Source organism: Eumetopias jubatus, unplaced genomic scaffold (assembly GCF_037043125.1).
Source record: "Eumetopias jubatus isolate StellerSeaLion01/CBP00866 unplaced genomic scaffold, mEumJub1_p1.0 scaffold_6, whole genome shotgun sequence".
Classification (NCBI taxonomy): domain Eukaryota; kingdom Metazoa; phylum Chordata; class Mammalia; order Carnivora; family Otariidae; genus Eumetopias; species Eumetopias jubatus.
In genome coordinates, this window is record NW_028274812.1 from 33,745,392 (window position 1) to 33,765,700 (window position 20,309).

General features: G+C 42.2%; 1 pseudogene; it reads right to left on the bottom strand.

The window, feature by feature from the left end:
• Positions 1-18,426: 18,426 nt before the first annotated feature.
• On the bottom strand, positions 18,427-20,002 carry LOC114225668 (interleukin enhancer-binding factor 2 pseudogene; annotated as a pseudogene).
• Positions 20,003-20,309: the final 307 nt, after the last annotated feature.

The following is a 20,309-nucleotide window of genomic DNA, read 5'->3' on the forward strand; positions in this document are numbered from 1 at the left end:
CATGTATTCCTTTTTTTAAAATATTTTATTTGTCTTTTTGACAGAGAGAGAGAGAGAGAGAGAGAGAGAGAGCACAAGCAGGGGAGGTGGGAGAGGGAGAAGCAGACTCCCCACTGAGCAGGGAGCCCGATGCGGGGCTCAATCCCAGGACCCTGGGATCATTGACCTGAGCTGACGGCAGATGCTTAACAGAGTGAGCCACCCAGGTGCTCCCTAACACATGTATTTTTAGTATATCTTGTGTATCAAATCCTTATAAAGTTAAGCAAATTGTAAACCTAGGATTTATAGAAATTCCTCGAGGTTGAGATGAGTTTGTTTAAACTGCACACAGCATAGACTTCTCTTTTGCTCCTGCAGCATATTTCACAATAAAATTGATACATTTTTGAAAAATCTTGGTTATGTGATATGCTACAGGAAAAGAACCAAAGGGAAAGGGGAAATATTGAAAATAGAGAAAGAGAGGCATAATTAATGTAGTCACATTCTGGAAGAGAAAAAGGAACTATGGAATCTTGAGGTGGTTAAGTGAGCCCTGGCTCCCACCCAGCAGCTGGAGGTGGAGTGGAAGGGAGGCAGGAGCAGAGAAGGATGAGCCAAGCTGGTATTAGGTTGCATCAGAGGCCAGTGCTGATACTGCAGGGGCAAAAAACAGGTCGGGCATATGCAATTTCATAGGGATTGAGCTCATAAGCCAAAATTATCACCCACAAATTATTTTCTGGAACACAGCAGGTAATCAATACATGTTGACTGAATAACAAACACAAAAATTAAGTGTTATTAAAGTTGAACAGGTGCCCAAGTAACTCTCATTAACTGTAATAAAAAGTCCTTTGTAAATCTTATCCAATTAATCATAAATCTTTACATAATTGTAAAGAACAATTGGCTGTGAGTTTTATATTTCTTTCATTTGGATTTACTTAGTCTCTTAATATTTTTTCCATTTTTTACTCAACTGTGTCCTATTTTCCATGAACAGTGTTGTAGTCTCTCCACTGGATGCCCAGTGTCTAGATTTTCATTCCTTGAGAATTGCTTGTTGTGTTTTACTTTAAAGTTGCATTATTTTTATTGTTTTAAGTGTATAACTTTTCCCCCTATTTATTCTGGGAAATGTTATTTTTACATAATGTTCCATTTGCTTATTATATGAATTACTCATGGCAAGTTAGAATTTTTTTCTGATAAAAGCACTTCACAAATTCCTTCTTTTAACTATTTTAGTCATAGTAAGAAAGCCAAAAGCCATTAAGGTTTTTTTTAAGGGAAGCTATGAATATATAAAATTTAAAATTCTTATATGGCAAAGCCACTGTAGTCAAGTTTAGAAGAGATATTGCAAACAAAGAAAAGTTGCAACATATACAACAGGCAACGGAATACTGTCCCTACTATATAAAGAGTTCTTAGAAATCAATGGTTAGGGGTGCCTGGGTGGCTCAGTCAGTAGAACATGTGACTCCCAATCTCAGGATCATGAGTTCAAGCCCTAGGTTGGGCATGGAGCCTACTTGAAAAGAAGGAAGGAAGACAAGAAAAAAAAAAAAAAAAAGAAAGACATCAATGGTTAAAAAGCCCCCAACAACACTCCATTGGAAAAACAGAACATGGACAATTTACCAAAAAAAATTGTAAAAGGGTATTAACACACAAAGAAAAATGCCCAACCTTACTAATGAAGAAATGCCAAGTAAAGCAATGACATATCATTTTATAGCTACCAAATTTACACAGTTAAAACAACTGATGGAGAAGCGTGTAGTAAGAATGGACCTGGGCACATAACTGGGAGGGTAACAAGGTCATAATACGTATCCAGTTTTAAAAATGGGTACACCCTTAGGCCCAATGATTTCCTTTCTAGGCATTTATTCCACAAAGTTGGGTATGTGGGGCAGGGAAACACTGATGTAAATTTCAAACTACAGAATCCAATGCTCTAAATAATCAGCTATAAATATATACAGAAAAAGTACAAAAACAGGGAGGCGAAGGCTCTATGATGTACCGGTTACTTCCAAGGAGGGAGAACAGAGTACGGGACGTGGCAGCAGGGGGTTTCCAATGGTATCCAAAGCATTTTCCTTTTTTTAATATAATTTTTTTTTAAAAGATTTATTTATTTATTTGAGAGAGAGAGCATGCAAGGGGGAGGGCGGAGAATCCCAAGCGGACTCCCCACTGAGCACAGAGCCCAACGCAGGGCTGGATCCCAGGATCCTGAGATCATGACCTGAGCTGAAATCAAGAGTGCACACAGGTTCATAACTCAAGTCTGTCTGATATTTTTCTTTGAAAATTATTCTGACATCAGATGTCCCTTCTCACTATTTTCATATTTACTCCAGGGAGGAAGATGGAACATTATAAGCTTGGTATCCCTGCCCCTTTCAGAAATGCCATCAAAAAGGAATTATTACCTTAGATAACCACACTATTATGCCCTCCGTATTTTGACTGCCAGTACGTGTAGCATTCGCTTTAAATCCAAAGTTGGATCCAGCGTGAGTTACCTTCTTGAATACATAACACAACTCAGTCAAGGTGTGTGGTGAGTGTATTCTACCATCATTACCAGCAAAATCTTCTCCATCCAACCAATGAATTTAGAAGCAATTGTTATGAACTGAACTGTAGTTTCATTAACCTCTCATTTAAAAAAAAATCACTTCCTGATACCAGGTTTAACAAGAGCTTTTTAAAAATTACTTAAATGGGCATTTAAGATTCTCAACCAGAACCTGAAATATTCTCTGAACTACTTTTACTCAAATTAGTTGTTTATATAATCATTCCCTCTGAAGAAACAATTTGGGAGATATGTTCCTGAGTGTGCCTTCACAAATCTGCTACTAATATTTCAGATAGTAAAATAGAACAGACTGTCCAGGGCCAGCGATTGGAACTGCTTTTCCAAGCCTCCAAAATTACAGATTGATTTTGACATGTTTCAGCTGGCTGAAATGCCAATTTCCACTAAGGTTCCAACCACTTGGGAGAGGGGAAATCTACTGAAGTGACCCCTTTTCCAGGCAACTCCATCTAGCTGCAAGAATTATGGCCAATCCATAATCAGAATTGTTTTGGAGGGGAAATGGGGAGATCATCTTATTTTGTTCCCTCCTATATGCAGAATGAACTATGAAAACAGATAACTTGATGTATCTAATACATCACTGAGTGCCTACTACTTGCAAAACATTATGATATAGTGAAAATACTACAGAACAAAGAGAGGAGACCAGAATTCTAGTATAGTATCTAGCATGAGCCAGCTGGGTGATCTTGGGCAAATCACTTAAGTATGCCTTGCCTCAATTTCTTCAGCTAGGAATAGATAACGTTAACTTCTAGATCCTTACCTGCTTACAAATTTAGGATTTCACGATTCAACGTTCACTAAAGGGTTCTCCGCCTTTTGTAAGTAGGCAAGTAAATCACGCTCGCTGTCCTCTATTTACCCAGTACTGTAATCTCTATTCCAAAGAGACAATTTCTAACATCTCATACCCACTGAAAGCTCCAGAATGTAAATTCAGCCTTCACTCCAATACTTGTACATACCTTTTGACATCTTAACAAATGCATAAAGGATGCCAAAAAATAAATTAGCAAGGGCACTGTCAGCCAGACATGAAGAAATGAGGATAATGTGCCAAAAAATGTCCTCCCACATGTAAAGAAACTGGTAATTGGAAGTAAGAGGAATCCCCCGCCTCCCGGAGCAGACTGTGCAGAGGCGGGGCGCCCCTGCCAACATCCCAACCTTTGCCAGAAGCAGAAGCAGCGTGGGGAGGGGGGGAAAAAGAAAGCTCTTCCACCCCTGCTACTCTGAGTATTTACAGATATTCATTCCAGTTCCTGGCAGGAGCCTGCTGGCAGAATTAACTATATGCCCTTCTGCAGGAACAAAAAGGAATTTCAATATGATAGTTGTGAAATGTAAAAATCACCTCAAGCCTTGATAAAGGTTCCTTCTTGCCTATCGGTTCAGTGTTTCCCTTTAGGTGGTCTCGGATCTTACAGACTCAAGGCTGGGTTTAACAGGATGCTGGTTCCTTCAACACAGAATAGTCAAGAGCCAAATCTTCCGGGTTTGGTGTAAGATTTTGAGAGATGGACAAATATTGACTTCAAACCCTAACAACTGACTCACAAGTACAGTTTATTGAATCGTTAAATACAACCAGAGCTGTGATTCATTGCTATTTCACCTCAACAACAAAACACTGTACAAATCATGGGAACGGAAATGCGTTCATTATCTTAATTGAAAAGCTATGTGTGGTGCTCAATCGGTGAGATCAGAAAAGAAAGCAAAATCCTTTTTCAGAAGATGAGATGAGATTTCAAAAGATAAAACATGGTCAGAGACTTTTCAAATGTAATTTATAAAAGTAGATATTTGGGCAACGTATCAACATGTTCCTTGTCCAATCAGAAAAATACGGTTCTTTCAAAGAAATCGTCAGTTAAATGGTTAGTAACATTACTAAGTGATGTTTTGGTTATCTCCTTAGTGCTGAGAAAACTGGGCGCCATGTTTCCCTGCTTTACATTATGGGCATGGAAAATAATCTTCCTGATGAAAAAAAAGTGGGGGGGGGCTCTTGAGACTGTTGCTTTTGGTAGCAAACTAGTTTAAAAATGCTTGGGTAGAAAATGACAAAATACTGGCACCTTGTGCAGGTTGAGGCCACATGATCCTGAGGCAGCCTGGCCTGTTGAACATGATCTTTGATCAGGCTCTTTCCATGAAGCTGGTATTGACACTGGAGGCTTGAAACTGATGTAAAATATCTACCCACCACACATCTGCCTGGTCATTTCTGGTCTCCAGGCAATGACATGACTCCATCTGTTGAAAAATTATTTCGTCTCTATTGCCCTAACACTAGGTACATACCTTTTTAAATAACACTCTCTTACAAGAATTTATTTATTTATTTATTTATTTTCTTTTGTTGTTTCTCCCTCATGAGATCTAGTTCCTTGAAGTCGGGGGCAAAAAAAAGGAGGCATCATGCCTTAACACCCAGACCCCCTGGTATTTCTCCTTCTGCTACCTATTACAGATTACCTGACTCAGCTAGGACTTCTCACTTGGTCCCAGCTTTAAGATTCTGTTTTAGATTCTGTATCTATGGATCTCCTGTTTCCATCCAATAAAGATACCTGCATGGTTTCTTTGTCCCTAATTTTTGCCAGTTAATTTCATCAACTCATTCTGACTCAACTGTTCTACATTTTTCTAAGTCCATACTGCCTGATTCAATCTTGTGGAATCCTAGCTTTGACTATGAATAATTATTAAACATCAACTATGTGGCAAGAAATGGGCTACTCATCACAGAAAACCAAAACGAACGTGATGTCAAAAATTCACAACTTAGTGGGGGACACAATCAAGAAACCTAAGTTACACATGGTAAGTGCCAGAAGCTGCACGAGCACAGAGTGTGAGCGTGGTAACAGGCACACGGGGCAACAATGATCTCAATGGAGGGTGACCAAGGACTGCTTCTAAGATGAAGAGATGATGGTGCTTTGTCTTAAAGAGATGTTCGTTCAATGAAGAAGAGAAAAGAAAGCAAGGAAGAGGGAACAGCCAGCACAGAGGCACGGAAGTCTGAGGGGCTGGCATGCTGGGATCTGGGTTGCTCAAGCATGTCAGGATGCTATCCATGGTGAGATGGAAAGGTAAGCAGGAGGCAGGTCACAAAGGGCCATCTACGTCATGCTGGAGGCTAACCTTCGTTATGAAGACAAAGGCAGACACTAAGGAATCTGTGTGTCCAGGGACCAGGCAATAGACAGACAGACTGAAGGTGAAACTGGAGGCAGAAAGGCCGGTTCAAGCATCTTTTTCAACAATAACTGCATCTACCATTTATTAAGCAGAACAGGCATTTTTTTTCCCTCGCTGATTTACACGCATTATTTCATTTAAGCAATTTGCATACATTATCTAATGTAATCTTCACAACAGCCCTGGGAGATCAATATCCATCTGACAGATGAAGAAAATGAGGCAACAGGATGAGAAATCATCTGCAGAAGGTCACTGAGTCATCAAGGGGCAAAGGAAGATTCTGACTCCAGATCCCTGCATTAGGGCTGGGATGGCTTTGTTCCCTGGGATAAAGAATCCTGAAGGAAGCTGAAAAGGAGCAAGGAAGGAACATGATGAGTTTTTTTCACACCTATTCACACCAGGTTTCTGGTTTTGGAGCTTGTGAAATATATAAGAGGAGCTCTCCAGGGGTTAGAAAACGTGATTCTGGGATTAATAGAGAGGTTCTAAGCTAGAGACACTTATTTGGGGAGCTTCAGGGAATAGGTGGTTGGAGTCCAGCTGTGGAAGGTGTTCCAGGGATTGGGGTGGGGGGAGAGAGAGGTGCCTTTAATCTCTGCCTGGACTGTGAAGCCTAGTCTCAAGCATTCAGTCCCAGGTTAACATCTACTTTGAGTAGACACACTGCATAATTCTATCAATGATCAGGGCATAGGGGAGAGGAGGATTTGAAAAAAAGATGGTGACATTAATGGCTTCAGGAAAAGAGACCTCAGGTGATATGAGGTCTGCCCTTTTGGTCCTCCCCCAAAACAAAAATCCATTACACATAATGGACCAATACAGTTATTATAACTGTTTCTCCTTCTTTAGGTATTTTTTCCTTTTCTTCCTTCTCTATTGGCTGCTCTTCTACCAGGGTGGGGATGGTGGCTCAGAGAAGGACACAGTGCTGCCTGTAGGGGGCCGGCCGTCTAGTGGGGAGGGGCACAGACAAACCAACGATTTCACGGCAAAGCCTGGAATGCCGTATGTCTGCTGTAGACAGTGGTGTTCAACCAGGGGCAGCTCTGTGCCCAGAGGACAAGGAGGAATGTCTGGAGATATTTTTATTGTTCCAGCAAAAATTGGAAGGGGATGTTACCAGCATCTAATAAGTAGAGGCTAAACATCTTAAAATGCACAAGATGGGGGCACCTGGGTGGCTCAGTTGGTTAAGCATCTGTCTTCGGCTCAGGTCATGATCCTGGGGTTCTGGGGATCGAGCCCCAAGTTGGGTTCCCTGCTCAGCGGGGAGTCTGCTTCTCCCTCTCCCTCTGCCCCTCCCCCTCCACTCATGCTCTATCTCACTCTTTCTCTCTCTCTCTCTCTCTCAAATAAAATCTTAAAAAAAAAAAAAAACATACACACACACACACACACAGGATGATCTCCCACAACAAAGAATTATCTGGTCCTCATTGTCACTAGTGTGGAGGTTGAGAAATCCTGCTGTAATGGAGAGCCCAGAAAGACCAGGGCAGAGGAGACCAAACACTCAAGGCTGCCTTGGAGGATCAGAGCAACCCCACCAACATTGGAGCTGACTCCAGAAGAAGGAATTTGCCGGCAGTGAGGCAACATCTGATGTTAGTGGACATCTGCTCCTTTACTGGGCAGTATTTTTTTTTCACAGTCCCAATCCATTATCAGCATTCATTAAGCACCTACCGTATGCAATGCATTCCCCCCGGCTACGCGGGAGAGATATTCATGAGAAAGATAGTTTGTCCCTTTAAGTGTATGAAGAATACTAATTCTTGTCAAGCTTTCTCATATACTTCACTATTTAAACCTCTCAGCAATCCTATGAAGTAGTTAGTACTAGTCTTGCTTTGTAAATTCAGACACAGCTTGAGATTAAAGGCATATTTCAGCCCACAGAGAAAGTGGCAGAACTGCTCTGAATGCCTCACTCATGCTCCCCCTGCCCTCTGCGTGATAGCACCCTACATAATGTGTGCCACTTATGCATGATATGGTCATCAACAGGGCTGGTCATTTCACCAAAATGTGGCACATACAAATCTGCTCTACAGCTACAGTTAAGAACTTCAGAATGCTTCTTGGTTAAAATTAGATGACTAGGAGGTTTAATAATATATCATTTCTCCAGGATCCAAACAACTGAGATAAAATAAATAAAACTGTATGATTTATAATCATGTCAATCAAGACATGTGATCTTTTTAATCAAAGAAAGATTATAGTCAAAAATAGTTCGGGGGCTTGTTGCACATTTCATTTGGTATACTTTTTGAAAAGTGATAAAGCATTTAGAGCAACTCTGAGTTGACTAGAACACCCAAAAACCCGAAACACTTATTTCTGGCCATTCTTATGCCCTTGGAAGCAGAATAACGTTTATTAGTAACCCTGAAGTGTCAGGATGAGCCATTTTTATATGGCAATTTTTACACTTCTTAAGTAATCGGTATTAACGAAGAACTGGGGGGAGACCCTGTAGCTTCATTATTAACAATGGGAGCCCATGTAATGAAATCAGCCCATGGAACAGTGAACGTAGGGCCCTTACTAAATACAACTGACCCGGAAACTTTACTCAGAAATTTTTGAGATCTGAAAATCAGCGAATCATCAGAATCAACTGATGGTATTAAAATCTGGCTTGTGAGCTTCTGTATCTAAAATTAACGGTTTCTTGAAACTCTGAAGAGCTATATCATTGCTTTCCCCTATCATGTTAAACATCTTTGGTTGGAGGGCCCTGGGATCCATATGAACACTGTATCACTTTCAAGTTTATAACACCTTTTTTCTCTCATTTTTTTTCTTATATGATGGTAGAGTTGTGGGTTGAGGGAAGCGACATAAGTGTCAAAGAGCAAAAAAGCTCTAGTGACAACCCCCTTACCTGGTAAGCAACCAAGGGTAAGTTCCTTCATTTTTTCTAGAATATTCTTAGATGGAGAATTGTTACCTCACAGGGTACAGTGAGAATCAAATGAGAAAGCATGAACAAAGTACCTAGCAAAATAGAGTACACACTAACAAATGTTAGACATCTCCTTCACAGAAAGATGAAATTCAAGTTCCAAAGTAGTATTTATGTCACACAGTCCTTTACATTGGCAATGGCTACCTTTCACAGGAGTCCTGGACAGGGGAGTTGGCTTGGTGACACACAGTTCCTGGTCCTAGCTCTCCTAAATGCTTTTCTGCAGGCTCCTGCCTCTCTCCCTCTAATGGTACAAACGCTGAAATATCTCTCCTTCTCATCATTATTCCCAGCATGTGCCTTCACTGCCCTTCTCAAAATCTATACTTGGCATTCTAGACAGTGGAACATGCCCTGGGCTGAGAACCAGGACATGGCCCCCACCCCAATCTGGTTCCTGCTTCTCCAAGCCTTGCTGCATGATTGAGTGGCAATTGTAAATCTGTTTCCTCATTTGTAAAATCAGAGGACTATCCAAATCCAACAATCTATAATCTAACCTACAATTTATTCTAAGGTCCTAATTTGTTGAGAGGCAATGAAAATGTCATTGATTTACCTAATTATCTAGCTGGAATATAGTAGTATTTTCATAGTATATCTACTTTACTTTTATATAAAACATGTTTTATTTTATATTTATATTAGTACATCTTTATCAGATGAATCATGGATTTTTTTTTTCAAAAAAATAAGTTTGCTTGTCTTCTCCTTAAACATAATGATTAGTGTTAAAACTACTGCCATTTAGGGGAGCCTGCCTGGCTCATTTGGTGGAGCATACGACTCTTGATCTCAGAGTTGTGGGTCTGAGCCCCACGTTGGGTGTGGAGATTACTTAAAATAAAATCTTTAAAAAAAATATTGCCATGTAGTGATACGCTGAGTGCCATGAGTTAAATGGTTTTATAAGCGCCTCCACCTATAGCGGTTGATGTAGTTCACATAAACTGCCAATACATGTTTTCAGTAAGGACATTCAAGTGCTTTCTTTTTTCAGTCTTGGTAATTTTAGTGTTTATAATTGAGGGATGCATGTATTTTTTAAGTATTAGAATTATTTTAAAAATCAGGTATCTACTTACAGACAAAAATTAATAGTCATTGTTTCTGGTGACAAGATTGAGAAAGCATGATTACCGAATTATGACGCTCACTAAAAGAATCAATCATCTTCTCAGAAACAGAAGCAATAACGATACATGAATTTTGACTATACCATCCCATAGACGAATGAAAATGTACATAAGCAAGAATACACATTTCAATCACATCAACAGAAAGAGAACTTACCTAAGCAATGAGTTATTCTACCCTGAGGACAGGTCCCATTTTCTCCAAGGACAGACATATCACCTCTCTTTTGAGAATTCATTCCGGGGGTTATCAACTTAGTTTGGAAGCACCTATACTTAGATAATTTCCTAACATTGCAGTTTCAGCACATTTCCTTTTTAATTGTTTTCTTCCTAAAGAGGAAGCTATCTGATTCTTACACATTCAAAAACCATTAATATAAGCCCTCTGGTCTCCAGAATCCTTTCACACTTTCCAACTTATTAATCAAGCCTTATTGCTCATCTAAAACTTCAACTCCTTCACTGCCTTCTTGACATTTAGATGGCTGAAGTGGACACAATCTCCAAAGGATCGCCACTAGTGGATAGTGTAATAAAGTTACTGAATTTTAAAATTTTACTTTCCTCTTTCCTGAGTGGTCCTTGCCATTCTCCCTTCCACTCCCATACTATTCAGTATGAAAACTTCTGCCTGTGAAGCAGAAACTAACTGTAAACTTTCAATGCTCTGAGACATTGGATTATCTCCCACTTTTGTGTTCTTTCCTATCTTCACAAAAAGACTTAAAAAGGGACTTCCCTTGGGCGCCTGGGTGGCTCAGATGGTTGAGCGTCTGCCCTCAGTTCGGGTCGTGACCCCGGGGTCGTGGGATCAAGTCCCGCATCGGGCTCCCTGCTGGGCGGGGAGCCTGCTTCTCTCTCTGCCTCTGCCTCTCTCCCTCTCTCTCTCTGGACTCTCATGAATAAATAAATAAAACATTAAAAAAAAAAAAGGACTTCCCAAAGAGAATAAAAAAAAAAAAAAAAACCCAGAAATGGGACAGGGCTCTAAGCCAGCCTAGTCAGTTTAAACCTAAAGTCCAGTTGTCTCATGTATGACAATTCCAGGGAAAGATACTGACGGGTAAGGAAACTGTGTCATGATTCCGGCCTAGAATTCCCTCTACAGATTTGAGTCCCCTTGACTCAACCAATTGCAAACAAACCTGAAAAGCCAGGTGGCCAAAGTTCACATGACTGCACTCAAACTTAAAAGACAAAGATTTCCCACCCTTCCAAAAACTCTATCCAAACAAAAACATTCCTTCTGCTATGGAGGAATTATGGGAACTTCCCCAAAGGCCTTTAATATTGCTATATTACTTTTACTATAAACACAAGAGGCCTGGGGGACAGTCACAGACAGGTGATCCCTCATTCTTTCTTTCCAAGCATCTCAGCGTCTTGCACCTACCACCTCTGAGTGAGAAAAGGCATACTGTCACCAAATGATAGTGCTCCGGAGAATCTTTGGGGCCAAATCCTCTTAGAATTGGTAATTGAAGAAGGGCCCTCTTCCACCCACTCGCTTTAATAGCATTAAGGGATTACTGACCCATGAGCTGTGCTGAGACTGCCTCACCATACTGAAAGGGATCAGGTTTAGAAATAGGTTCTCCGAGGGGGAGTGCCTGGGAATACTGCAGGGTTGTTGACCAAAGGACCTGGCTTTCCAAGGCTGGGGGGGGGGGGTAAGAAATAGGAATACTGCCTTCTGACACAGTTTTAAAATAATAGCATTGTCATGCAAAGCAAATCTGTTTTATCAGAGGATATTCTAAAGTCATTATCCGTTGAGATTACATTTTTACTAGTTTCTTTTCTTTTTCTTTCCTTTTTTTTGGTGAAAAAATATTTCAGTGCTAATCACTTCGAGAAGCTTTTTAAAGACCCAAGGTTTGCTTTCTGCACCGGAAGGCTGGTGTAGGGAAGGGGCAAAGACCAGGCAATGCTGCAGCCGTGGGAGATATGGCGGGGCGGCCACACAAGGTGAAGCGTTTAGAAGCCTTCCTAATCACTCCCTCTGATCCTCTCTAGCCAATCGATTCCCATGTGCCGGTCTTTACGGCTGACAATAACACGGTTGCCTTTAGTAACGCTAAAAGGAAACTGTAGAAGGTGCACCATTAGGGCAATTACAGTCGCTCTAACAAAAAGGAGCTCAGCATTCAGCTCTGTCTTGAGCAAACGGAGCTGCTACTCCTTCCCACAGAGACTTCACAGCCCCCCAGTGCTGCTACCTGGAGGTCTTCCCCTGTCCTTCTTAGCCTTCCCCAGAGCTTCAGTGCACAGGACTGGTCCCTGCTGGGGCTCCTGTTTTAGTTTGTTAGAGACCATTTCCCCTTCCAGGATGGGGCTGGGAGCAGCCAAGAGAAAGGAAACCAGAAAGTTCTTCCAGTACTTCAGATATTTTTCCCGACAACTGCACATCAGTTGCATAAACCCAGACAGAGACACCTAAGTGGAAATAAAGAATACAGGAAAACTCTAGATAATTCAAGTTTAAGAGTTCTCCCCTCACAAATAATACAATTTTCCCCCAGAATATCAGTAAGATTTCAGGGGAAAAAAAGAGGGGGGAGAGTTTCTTCCTCAATTGAAGGATCATTTTCTCAACTGTGCATCTTGCATTTTAAAGCATGGCCAGAGGGCCAAAGGTAGCCCCTAAGAACTTACCTGAAAATTCTTCTTGTAGTTTATAGTCATGGGAGATTGCTTATGAGTTGACTGATGCTTAGACCCCTAGAAAAGTGTTTTCAAAAAGGCAAATGGCATGCAAGCTCACAGGTTGCAAGGTTACAAAACTTCTTTTGTTCCACTGGAACATCATTAACTTTAAAGCTAAAGAAGTGCAAAGGAATTAATTTTCTCTTTAGACAATGAGCTTTGAATTGGCATCTTCTCCAGGGGATTTTGGTGGGGATGAAAGAAATGGAGGGAATCGGAAGCGATCTTGTTAAACAGCTTCCTCTACAAAATGATCTATAAACTTACTTTTACAGTGAGTGTTTAAGTAGGGCAGCGACCTATCTTTACTTTCATTAAAATTATTTATTGGAGGAGCTTAGGTTTGGCAAAATAAGACAACTGTTTGATGCAATAAGGTTAACAGGAGAAATGGTCTGACAAATCCCCAACAATAAACTCTGTTTAGAATGTAAACAAACTCTGTCAGATCACTGGAAGAACAAACAGATGATAAAAATGGCCATAAAAAGCTGATGTGCCCTCCCAGGGCCCCGGGGCTGTTTCTCCACTCACCTCCAGGACAAAGCACGTGGCAGGGAGCCCCGGCCCTCCTCCTTTCTTGTGGTGGCTCTAGGCACCGAGACATTAAATATTTATTATTGTGATCTCTGTAACTTACAATGCCCCAAAAGCACATGCATGGATCACCATGTTCACAATGCAAATCCTCTTTCTAGATTAGGACTGCTTTTCTTCCGACTGCTTTCTTCTATATTTATATTCAAAAGATTATATTAAAAATGACTGGTCTTCTCATGTTTCTCTCTAACACTGGACGAGATGTTGTGATAGAAAGAAATCTTTTTTCAAAAAGACAATAAGTAAAGGTACTCCAAATATAAACATTTGTGATATGAGAGAAAAAGCAAAAATAATCCTAAACTATCTGACACTCTAAAGCTTCTAACAAGAGGAACAGAAAAGGATTCCATCAGAAAACTTCAAGGGGGAGTCATCTGCTCCCTGACAAGTTCACTTCAGTGTGATTTGGTCATCACTGCAAGTGTGAAGCTTGATAAAAATGCCAAAATATTCAATGATACATCTGGGAAACCTGTTTTCTTTCCTGAATCAAGGAAATTGCAAAGGAAAGCTCTAAATGTCACAAGAACTAATATTCCCCTTTTTTATTAATTAAAAACTATAATTTAAAAACGTAGGTAACAAGGGTGCCTGGCTAGCTCAGTCAGTGAAACAGGTGACTCTTGATCTCGGGATTATGAGTTCAAGTGCCACATTAGGTGTAGAGATTACTTAAAAAAAAATAAAGGGCGCCTGGGTGGCTCAGTTGGTTAAGCGACTGCCTTCGGCTCAGGTCATGATCCTGGAGTCCCGGGATCGAGTCCCACATCAGGCTCCCTGCTCAGCAGGGAGTCTGCTTCTCCCTCTGACCCTCTTCCTCTCGTGCTATCTCTCATTCTCTCTCTCTCAAATAAATAAAATCTTTAAAAAAATAAAACCTTAAAAAAAATATATATATATATATAAAAACATAGGTAACAGAACATCGTGCAGCTATGTTTACCAAAACTTCAGTAACATGACCAATATTAATAAACTAAAAGAAATACACTCTGGGGCGCCTGGGTGGCTCAGATGGTTAAGCGTCTGCCTTCGGCTCAGGTCATGATCCCAGAGTCCTGGGATCGAGTCCCGCATCGGGCTCCCTGCTCCGGGGGAGCCTGCTTCTCCCTCTGCCTCTCTCTCTCTCTGTCTCTCATGAATAAATAAATAAAATCTTTAAAAAAATTAAAAAAAAACATTCTGAAAGGGTAAGTTTATTTTATATGAAACATGGACAAAAACAACTAATAATGTTCAGAAAGTACTTAAGAAGTGATTTCTTCTTTTGTCAGATTATGTGAATAAATTATTCCTCTATAGTACTTTGGGTTCATTGGTCCTCAAAGTTTTACAATTTATCAGCATTATTCAGAAAATTTTAAAAAGAGAAAAAGAATCATTTGTACTCATAATAAAGACGGTATTCACCATTTTTTGATGTTCATTTTGATCTCTCTATGCCAATCAAATGTGCATTACTAAATCACTGAAAGTTAGAACTGAGGACACTTACTGGGTTTTAGGCACAACAGCTCATGACTTATTGATTAGTGTCCTCAGAGAAACCAGAAAGCACTGTCCAGTTGCAATGAGTTCTGACGGCCGCGTCCTCACGGCTTCGGAGCCAGACGCTTTGCCACTGCCAGGCGGTCAAGTGTTCAACTTCCAATTTCATTAAGATGGCTTCATGGATGTTTCCAAACATCAAGATGAATAAGGCCAAGAAAAGGCTGGATTATCTATTGTCAGGCAATACTCCCATCTGGCTGTGTTTTAGCGTGCCAGCCTGCCCAAACTTGCTGCCTCAGTGTCTCACTCTCTACGGGATGGCACTGCGGATTCTTAGCCATCGTGACAAAGAAAATGTCTAAGTAGAGAGTGGCTCCTCCTCTGAACCAGCTAATACCTCTGGCTTGATAAGACCTGCCCCTCCATCAAAGTGAAACTCTCCCTCTCAGGGCAGCTAATGCTCCGGGCAGCTCCGGGCAGCTCCGGGCAGCTCCGGGCAGCTCCGGGCAGCTCCGGGCAGCTAATGAGCCCCTCAGAGGTGCTGTCCTCATTCAAATTAGGTCAACAGTTCCATGACCTCCGGGAGGAATCCTAAACACAACAGGGCATCACACCCAGCCTTGAGGGGCTCGCACAGTTCATCGGGTGAGAGGGTTTGCTTCCTGTCTGAGGTCACGAGGGGGCCAGAGCAGGTGCCTTGAAGAGTGTGGCCAACTTCACAGAAGAAACGGAATAGCACGAACTCAGCGGACTGAGGAGCAGAAACGTTCCTGCTTCTAAGTGCATCTTCCTGGCGTCTGCCCCAAGCAAGTGGAGGGGGGACTTCCTGTGGGGCTGCAGCCTTCCTTCCATCCACTAGTCTCCAAAAGGCGAGTGCGCAGCTCCCCATCAAGAGAGCTGAAGTGGGCTCTATTTTTTGGTGGCGCTGCTAGTGGTATCACCACTAACAGAAAAGCAACATTCCCCTTCCATTCTCCAGTCGATTCTTTCTGTTGTCCTGAGAGAGCTGTTAGGTCCATTTTTACTAACACCCCTGGGTTTGGGAGACAGAAGGGGGACTAGCCATTCTCCATGCATCAGTCTGGACTGCTGGCGTGAGCAAGGCACCCTGAAAGTCCTGGAAGATGCGTCCAACTCTCCCAAGAGAGGCAGGGGAAGGGTCCACAGAAGAGTCCTTGCCCACCCCCCCACCACCCCCCACAAGGATTTCACATCTGGGCAGAGCTAACAGCTGCCTCATCGGAGCATGTGTGCAAAGCAAGGTCATCCAGGTGGCAGTGAAAGGAGAGAAAGGATCACACTGGGCAGTGTCACTCGGTATAACACACTCTGCCGGATCGTGTATTTACATGACCTTTTACAACCTGAGTGACCCTTCTAAGGAGGTCACGTCCCACGCTACAGATGAGCAACCCGGGGTCCAGCAAGGTTACGTAATTTGACCAAGGTCACCTAGTTCTTCAGGGGTGAAGCTGAAACTCTCCAGCGATTTTCAAATAATCCCTGGCAATGGGACTCTTTTTCCAAACAAAACCTCACTTAAACAATAAAGAGCTCAGAGAATCAAAAGTTGACTCTATACTTTCAAAGTATCTCTGAAGGAGATTCAGTGGGGCCAGGCAGCCAGATGGCAGTGGTCTCCAGAATGAAAGTAAGAGAGCACAGATCAGAGGTGGGATCCCACTCAGAGAATCTCCAGGCAGGTCGCTCAGCCAGCCTTTCAAACGTTAACCTTTGGTTAGCAATTCCCCAAATCCTATTAGATCAACTCTAGAGAACTAAAGGATAAAATCCAAATAAACTTTCGTGGCCCCTGACACTTATATTTTAAAATGACACCCTGACTCCTTCCACAAGCTGCTTTTTACATGTGCACCTCAACAGAAAGAAAAGCCCGCCTCCCATTATCTAGGTGGAACATCACAGGATGATGCCCGTCTGGCGGCTGGGTGACCGCCACTCACTGAGCTGCACTTGCCACGGGAAGACAGCTGACATCCTGAGAGCACTGTACTTGGAGAAAAGGTCATGGAGTCCCCCTCACGGTGGGTAACCCAGGGCACCTGGCTGTTCTGCACGCCACCTCAGGAACCAGCCATACCGAACCAAGGTCAGGCTGACCTCCACGGATACTTATCAAAAAGTCCACTCTGAAAAGGGAAGACAGTCCAGCTCCTTTCCTCAAGGCTTACCTGCAGAGATGGTTCACCAAAAGGCACAATTTTTTTCAATTCTTTTTGTAGTTGGGGGCAAGCAAGAAAAGGAGATCATCGAATCCAGCAAGCAGTATCCGGCACTGCTCCTTAGGACACACTGTTAATGAAACCCTTACGTAACTGATGGACACTTGGGCCAGGACAGATAAACCCATGGCCAAATTCGCCTTCTAAGCATTTAAGTAAGAAAAGAAAGGTACTAACGCAGGAACTGGAAGCTCTCGCTGTCCTGGGAGACGTGGGGCAGCACAGGGCTAACTTCCAAAGAACTCCAAGTCCAGGAGAGGTTTTGTTGTAGACTTTTCAATCATAACTTGAGAGAGTACTGTGGACACAATAAGCATTACTGAGTGCTCTGATAACTTCATTTTATAAATAAGGTTTACTCCTGAATCGTAAATAATATTTGAATATGATGAAAAAATATCTTAAAAAAATGGGGACGCGCCTAGGTGGCTCAGTCAGTTAAGCGTCTGCCTTCGGCTCAGGTCATGATCCCAGGGTCCTGGGATCGAGCCCCGCATTGGGCTCCCGGCTCAGTGGGGAGTCTGCTTCTCCCTCTGCCCCCCCCATCTTGTGCTCTCTCTCACAAAAATAAATAAAAATAAAATCTTAAACAAAAGAAAAATATTTAAAAAATGGAAAGACTATATTAGAAGACTCGAGAAACAGTAAAGTAGATGTAGTTCATTGCTTCTAATTTGACAAAGATGATTTTCGATTTTTGCACATTCATTTCATGTACTACCAGTGACTCTCCACTGTGTTTTCCCTGCAGGAAAATAGGAACAGGATGTGATGCTCCCTCAGGGTCCACCATTGCATACTGAATGGGGTAAGCTGGGCTCCCAAACGGAGAGGCTAGAAGTAACCTCTAATAACAGGTGTCTTTTCTCTTCCATTTTAATGAGCTAAAAATGCATTAGTAATAAGAGCCAGCGTAATCCTCTGAGTTTTCTGCAAGATGTTCAAGCAACTCTCTTAAATTATATGCTTTTCTTATAATGTCCTGGAACATAAAATAGCTTAAGCCTCTATTTATGGTTTTAAAAACTTCTATCGCAAAGGTAATACATGACCTAGTAATGCTTTAAGAAGTATATGCAAATGCTTTAAAAGTATAAAGACCAAGTCAAATAGAAGGCAGCAGGGGAGTTGATAAGAGAATAGCCTGGTAATCAACATAATAATGAAACTGACCTTCAAATGTGCAACTCTATCAGTATTTTATTGTGAAGAAATAACTCGTGCACCTATTCTGTTCTAATTTGGTACCAACAACTACGACATGAAATTCAAGAAAAGACTTCAGTGATTTCTAATCCCATTTCGCTCAAAAGTTTGAAGGCAATACTACAGTCGTGTAGTCCTAAGAGATTAAATTGGAGAAAGAAACTGAACCAAGATCTTCAGAAAGTGTTCAGTAAGTGACACATGCCAACAACTCTTTTTTTTTTTTTTTTTTTCCTACTAGGAAGTACTTTAATCATTTTTCTTAGGGGAAAAAAAAAAAAATCCAGACACTAACAGTTCACAACATTTCAACAACAAAGTACTGGTTGAGAGAGGTTTCCAGGAACTGGGTTCTCTGAAGTCTTAGGAAGAAAAGCTGGTATCCTGCTTCATTATAGATGGATGGCATAGGTCATAAATGGGAGACTTCTGGCTACTGAGCCAATCAGAACCCAGTGGAATGACACTTCCTTCTATAGAGTTTATTTTCTCTGTCTCCCCTATCCCTCAGAAATGCCACCATATAAAGGCCAGTAGCAGTTAGCTAGGCTGCAGTCTTCCCCTTGGAAAAGAAAGAGGGTGAAGAGAAAGGAAGTTCACTCCTGAGTCTCCATGCTTTCCTCTTCCTCTTCTTGAGGTGGTTCTTCTGTATTCTCCTCCTCTTCCTCCCCTTCCTTCTTCTCTGGTGGCTTCTCATAAGCCTTCTCTGAAGGTGTCACTATCACTCCATCCCAGGTAGATATTTCAGAAGCAAGATAGCTGGCATCACCCTCCTGGCCAAGAATCTTCCGAAAACCACCACGTGAGAGGATTCGGACCAGAGTCTGGGCTGTGTAGCACACCATGTCCTGTTGTTCCAGAGTCATGACTGTGTGTACTCTGAAGTTGCCACTCTCACAGGGGTCAGTGATACCCACTGACCCTGGCAGGAACAGTCCTGCAGCCAGAATCTGTAAGCAACGCCTGTATGCCACATTTAGGGCCAAAGGCTGTCTGGTGGGATTGTTCATCACGGCATAGTGCCCGAGTAGGTCAAGGATCCAGGGTGTGAGGGGCTCAAAGCCAGGAAAACGAATCCTCAGGTCTTTCAGCAGTCTGATGAGAACTTTAACTGTGGACTGAGATGCATTTTCCTCAAACCAACGGGCATGTCTGATGGCTGCTAAGGCACTCTGCAACACCTTGATATCCAAATGGAGTTCTGGGTCCAGTTTTCGGAGATTGGGTGGCACTGTTGTAATGAGAATCTTCACCGTAGCATCAGAAGAACGGATCTCAAAGCCAGTTTCATTGGTCAGCATGGTCAAAACTTCAGAAGGATCCTGTGCTCTTAGGCTTTCCACAACTTTGTTCCCTAGGGCAGCAACAGCTTCCAATGTTGGCAGAATCTTTAGGATTACCACCAGGTCAGCCACATTGTGTCCTATAGTCATTGTTCCCTTTTTATATGATCCCACCTGTCGGGACTTCTTCAATTTGCACTTCAAAAGTCCCTGGAGCCACAATCAAATTATCAATCACATTGTTTATTTTCGTCACCAGAGAAAGGATAGAGGCCTGTTCAGCAGAATTAGGAGCAAGGTCCTGATTCCTCTTCAGCAAGGCCTCACTGAAGGAAGTTTCATCAGGTGCTGGCTTGACCCGGGGGAAGGCCATTTCACACAAATAGAAATCAAATGGAATATGTGGCACAAAGGGCCTGAACCCTCCTCCTGGGCCTCCTCAAAACCAAAGCGCCCGCCGCGACCACGGCCTCTGTCACCCCTCATGGCGCCCTAAAGCCCGAACAATGGAGGCCACACCAACCGCCCCTCTCCTCCCATGCCAACAACTCTTAATGGCTGATATCATGTACCTTTTGTCGCTGACATCACACCCCTAGCTTTTCTTCTACCTTCAGGGCTGCTACTTCTTGGTATGTTCTCTAACCACCCCTAAACATGGCAATCCCCAAAGCATGGTCCTAAGTCACCTTCTTCGCCCAGTCTCTCTTCTTTCCTTGACTTACTACCAATTATATGCTCATAACTCTCAAATTTATGTCTCCATTCCAATTTTCACATCTGAGCTCCAAACCCATCTGTCCAAATGTCCACTTGCACTTTCTCCTGGGATGTCTC